This window comes from Thermobia domestica, chromosome 8, assembly GCF_964235325.1.
Source record: "Thermobia domestica chromosome 8, izTheDome1.hap1.1, whole genome shotgun sequence".
NCBI lineage: Eukaryota > Metazoa > Arthropoda > Insecta > Zygentoma > Lepismatidae > Thermobia > Thermobia domestica.
Window position 1 is genome coordinate 115,416,532 of NC_137461.1, and position 6,000 is coordinate 115,422,531.

Consider the following 6,000-nt stretch of genomic DNA (forward strand, 5'->3'; position numbering starts at 1 on the left):
AAGATTTGATTATTAAAATAATTAAGACAGACATATCTTCTTCAGAATGTTTGAAGAGTTGGGATCTTGCATGCCCGCAAGACAACATGGTTTGCTTTTGTATAATGGAGAGCACGCAACAACAAAAACATCTACTTACACTGTTTAGGAGAGAAGTACTGTATACGCATTGTTTCTCCCTTCATATGCACTTAATCACCTGTGGGCATATATTCATTAGAAAACACTCGTTATAGTATTATGTTGTAAAAGAATTGCATTTTGTTTTTCATATACACGCATTCGATAAACTTCTGGGCCTTGCTACGCTACGTTAAAAATATTCTAGAAACAATGGGAGAGGATCGTTGAGAACTTAGTTCGCTGTATGCGTTTAAACGTAGTTCTTATACATTACTCGTTCTAGTAGAAATGATCTGAATTTTCGCATGCTTTTGATGAGTAATCTTGTTGTTTGGAGTTTAATATTCCATTTGAGTACAGGTACTTTAGAGAACATGGATCTACAACTTCTTAATGTGGAATTCAATGCACATGAACTTCAACGAGGAATCGAACCTCGGACCTATTACACCGAAAGCACGTGCGATAACCGAAGTTCCACGAGGGAGTTCTGCCTTTAATGCTCTTGATATAAGTAATATATATATATATATATATATATATAAGTACCTATTGGAACTCAAAAACACTTATGGTGAGCACGGTGACTCAGTGGTAGAGCGCTTACCTCTAGTCCCTGGTTCGATTCCCCTCCAAGTAAGTTTGTGGTAGACAACTTTGGGTCCGTAAGTTTTCTCGTGATACTCCCGTTTCCTCTCACATCCTCATTCCACCGATTCTTCCATTATCAGTCACTTGCCTTAATCATCCGTCTCTCTTAGCCTAACTTGCATAATTGTGTCACGTTAAACTGAAAGAAATCATTTTCAAAATCACTTATTGAAATACATTAATCGAAAAAATATCCATCCATTTGAATGTAAGAGGGGCATGGAACTCAATAAAAGGTCGACGTTCAAACAAAGCAACTTCTAAGTAATAATTCCTTAAAGATTTTATGGTGAGCACGGTGACTCAGTGGTAGAGCGCTTACCTCTAGTCCCTGGTTCGATTCCCCTCCAAGTAAGTTTGTGGTAGACAACTTTGGGTCCGTAAGTTTTCTCGTGATACTCCCGTTTCCTCTCACATCCTCATTCCACCGATTCTTCCATTATCAGTCACTTGCCTTAATCATCCGTCTCTCTTAGCCTAACTTGCATAATTGTGTCACGTTAAACTGAAAGAAATCATTTTCAAAATCACTTATTGAAATACATTAATCGAAAAAATATCCATCCATTTGAATGTAAGAGGGGCATGGAACTCAATAAAAGGTCGACGTTCAAACAAAGCAACTTCTAAGTAATAATTCCTTAAAGATTTTATGGTGAGCACGGTGACTCAGTGGTAGAGCGCTTACCTCTAGTCCCTGGTTCGATTCCCCTCCAAGTAAGTTTGTGGTAGACAACTTTGGGTCCGTAAGTTTTCTCGTGATACTCCCGTTTCCTCTCACATCCTCATTCCACCGATTCTTCCATTATCAGTCACTTGCCTTAATCATCCGTCTCTCTTAGCCTAACTTGCATAATTGTGTCACGTTAAACTGAAAGAAATCATTTTCAAAATCACTTATTGAAATACATTAATCGAAAAAATATCCATCCATTTGAATGTAAGAGGGGCATGGAACTCAATAAAAGGTCGACGTTCAAACAAAGCAACTTCTAAGTAATAATTCCTTAAAGATTTTATTAAAATGTATTATTTTTTAGATGGAATGTCATGACAGGCATGTAAATTAAGCACGAAAAGAAACTTTGGGACACCGTAAAGAGAATTCCAAAGAGCAGACCTCAAAATTTTTTTGCTTCGTTCAAGAGTTATCACTTGAAGTAAAGTAACGGACGGATATGTCTCCGTTTCCCCGTAAAAATAATACAGTGAAACATCTACTAACGGACACCTTTATAAAGCGGACACCTCCCTTAACGGACATATTTTTTAATCCCCAAACACTGTAATAGGAAAACACATATTGGCAAACCTCTCTAAAGCGGACACTCTCTAGTACGGACACGGACAGTCTTTTCTGTTGTTTATAGGTATTATTTACCTCCGTATTACGGACACTTTCTAAAAAATAAGTTGAAAAGTGTAGTAAAAATACATTTTTAGCAATTCATACATGTGTCACCAAGGAAGCATTGTGGAAACATTTTGCCTCCTCAAATGTCTGGTCAGCAACCCAGATGAAGCGTCTCTGTTTAACAACACTCTTATGTCCTTTGCTTGCATCCCGCTCCCACCCAAGCTATTTTAGACACAAAAGTGATTGACAGTTGCCCGCCGTTAGGAATGACACGTTATGCTACTGTCCCGTTGGAATCTCTAACCAACCAGAAGACAAGTTTAGTATTTTTTGCGCTCAGGTATATATATTGTCTCAAAAAGGACACTTCAGGACTGCAATTACCCCACAATTTAAAGCGCCATACTGAAAACGAAGGAAGTACTGATAAGTGTAAAGTGCAGAAAACTATAACACGTTATTTCCATGTTGTGCCTCGAACAGAGTATTGGATGACAAAGGATAATGCATGTTATATTCGTAAATACGTGATTCATGCAAAAATATTTTTTTTCTAATTGTATATTACCTTGCTCACTAATTTACATAACAAAATACTGAAACCTCTTGAAGGCGGACACCTCTCTATAGCGGACAATTTTTGATTCCCCACGGCTGTCCGCTTTAGAGAGGTTTCACTGTAACAGATTGATCCCATTAACGAACTCGGACGAGATAGTCACTTTAGCTATCTATTGCAAAATTCAGAAATTGGAGTTTGTTTGAGAGTTAAGTACTGAATGGATATAAGTCACCATTACCCTTCAAAATTATAACAGATTGACCCATTAACGAACTCGGACAAGATGATCGCCCTAGCTATCTATTGCAAAGAACAAACCTCAAAAATTCGTTTTTTTTCAAGAGTTATCGTGTAGAGTAACGGACGGTCTATTAGTATGAATACAAGCTCATAAATCCCACTGCGTTATCCTAACAATAACGTGTCCGAGTCAATTTTGTAAAATATTGAATGAATTTATGATTTCTTAGTTTATGAAGTGAAATATTTTGTTCATCCTTCCTGTACCACTTGGTAAATTTCAGATGTTTGCTATATATATATATATAAGTAAAGCAGAGTTTTGTTCGGACGACTTTTTCGAATTGGTATTTTATTGAAATTTTGTTGGATGTGGGAATTGTTTGATTCTTAAAATACTATTTCTTGGGATACATTATATAGGTTTTCCTGATACAGATTTCGATTTCTTAAGTTTATGTAAGAGGATAATCCGTTAAATAATAATAATAATAAAAGAATTCAGACGATTTCAAATCACGAACTTGGAAACAAAGGTTTCAGTGTTAGTATGTCTAAAACAACAACACTCGGCCTCATCATTAAAATCAAAATATAGCTAAATGATCATTCTTTTAAGGAATACATTAGGGCATTACAGCCTTACTCACTCTTAGAGACGTGAAAGGTTACTGCCTTAATAGCAAAAGTAGTCTCACACTTTTACTAGACGATTAGGTTTTGTTACTAAATACATAAACCTAATTGTGATGGAAATAAACTCTTCGTATTCACCATATGTAAGTATACCAATTTACCCGATGTTTTTAAAGATTTTTCATTGTTAGCAGTTAATTGTTAGAACTTCCTTGTGGCTATGTTGTTAGCATACGCACCTTTGACATAGGAGGCCCGGAATCGATTCTCAGTAAGAACTCATGTGGTTCAGGTTCATGTTAAGTAGTAAATTAATGTCTCATATAACCTGAGTGCTAAAAGGATCGCTAAACTCTAAGCCAATCAACTAATCATTGTTAAAACTTTTACTAATTGTTCTCAACATATATTTTATTTAAAAGTATGTCTGATTAAAAGTCACTTTGTGTTTCAATGCAATCTTACATGTATTTCAAGTTTCGTCAAAATACCTAGGTACTATGAGCTATTTAACCAACGTATTACCAGTGCATGGATGTAGTCATCATACACTCAACTAGAACATTGATTCCATTTCCTCTTTGAAAGTTCTGGTTCCTTAACACTAAAAGAAGTCAGAGCGCTTTACATCTGAGGAATGTAGATTGACATGCACAAGTGACTGAATACCTGTGTAGTGAAGATATAATTACACACATTGTGTCTCTAATCCTAATTCTCAAATATTCCATTAGCTTCGAGTCTTAAATTTTCAGTTTGCCTAACTGTTCTTGAATGACAGGAGAAAATGGTGTGGGTATACATCACAGCCAAACCTTGGGCTCTACAGTCTCATCTGGTCAGAACTTCGCGGGACAAAATCTCGTTAAGGACATAACCTAACCTTGCCATCTAAAATTTCACCATCAATTACATTAGTGTAGAATGTTCAAAAATCGATGTACACACACACCACACACATACACACACATATATATATGATGAAGGGAGGGGCTAAACCATATTTTGCTGCTTTATCCAGTGTGAAGAAAATAGGATTAAAGTCCATTTTATCCAGTGTATACCTAAGCGTCAAGGGGGGTTATAGGCCCTATAGCCGTCCCTTTGGATCCGAGCCTATATATATAAAACAAAAATCACGCTTGGTCTGAAATGATATGAAATAAAGTGCTTGACTTCTCTTATCCCCTTGATGAAATTCTGCGCACGCTACTGTTGATATGAGCATAGAATTTTCTGTGATCCTGAAGCAATCGGAGACTGTTAAATTGGACACTTTTCTAATAATGCTTTCTTAAGAGTCCCCAATTTGATTGCTGCTTATCTCTCAATTAAAGCGTATATATACAGTATAACCATCCATTGTCCCTTGTTTCATTAAAAATATTTGTGTATCTGACTATGGACAATTTAGTCAAGGTGGCCGATTTTATTTAATTATTGACAAACTCTGATCTACGGGGAAAAGAATACGGATCTGATCATACATTACTCATCTGTCTGGTTTCCATCTTACCCAGGGCTAATGAGTTGTAAATTTTATTATTAGCTTAATTTTCTTTTTTCCTTTACCTGTTTTTCTTCTTTAGTTTATTTCTTATTTGATTTTAGTTCTTGTTTTATATTTTTCTAATTTTTTCTTTAAAAAATTCTATCTAATTTTTGCAATTTAGTCTCAACCTGTCAGGAAACTTGTTTTATTCGCATGATTTTTTGTTCTACTTCATATATTAAAAAAAGGACAGGAACATGAAAACAGTTTTTAATTTATGTGAATTTTAGAAATTTGCCTTTTTTAACATTTTATATAATACAACAGAATTTGTTTATAATTTTTCGGCAGGCTAAATACTGGCATTACTATATATGTAAAAATTTATATATACACACCAAATAAACCCATTTATATGATACAGAACAGGTGTTGAGCTTGTTAATTTAAACTAAGTACATAAGAGAGAGGAAATGATATCAACCGCCACCAACTAACAAACAAACTCTCGTAATCCCGCCCTCCCCGCACTTCCTCCCTTCTGTACCCTCACACATTCACAAAAAAGTAACACATACACACCAAACACAACTAAAAGGTTTAACTTATATATGCTCACACAATATCTCCGCCCTTGACCCCTCCCGTAACCCTCCCCCACCTACCCATACGTAGTTGTTGCTTTGCTTTCTTGTGGTTGTATCATGCTGCCGCTGCTGATGTTGGGTCTCGTTTAGCACATAACACACAAACACATTTTAAAAACATAAACACAGAGGACGAGGACAACAGTCGTCATCGTGTGGTGTGTTCTTCTTAATTACATGTGTTGGCAAAGCAAGCGAGAAGGGGAGAGAGAGAGAGAGAGAGAGAGAGAGAGAGAGAGAGAGAAAGGCACGCTCACACAACCAGCTACCACGATATACATATCAACTTTCC